A 409-nucleotide genomic window follows, 5' to 3' on the forward strand; every position below is an offset into this window, starting at 1 on the left:
CCTCCGCCCGAAGCCCTCGGAGGCGAGTTCCGTGGGGGCCCGGCGGTCCTCCTGGCTGCTCGGTTCGGCGAAACCCGGAGACCCGGCTTCGCGCTCGCTCGGACGACCGTGGGGCCTCCGCCGCAAGGTACCCCATCTCTGGGCCTCCGTGCCGTCGCAGTTCTTTGGCCGCACTCTGCCGGGGACGCGCCAGAACTTCACACTTGAGGCGGAGGCTGCGGGCGGGAAGGTTCGAGGCGACGCCCTGGCCTGGCCTCTCGGGGGCGTCCAGAAGCTTCGGCGCCTGCGCACTCAGAGGGCGCCGGCGGCGTTCCCGCCCGGGGGACGAAGCTTCGAGAAGAGGCACGTGCGTCCCCTCGGGCCTCCTGGCCGGGGCCGAAACCTCGCGGCGCTGCGTGGAAACCGGCAG

Source organism: Carlito syrichta, unplaced genomic scaffold (genome assembly GCF_000164805.1).
Source record: "Carlito syrichta isolate Samal-C Ts95f unplaced genomic scaffold, Tarsius_syrichta-2.0.1 Scaffold314798, whole genome shotgun sequence".
Lineage (NCBI taxonomy): Eukaryota > Metazoa > Chordata > Mammalia > Primates > Tarsiidae > Carlito > Carlito syrichta.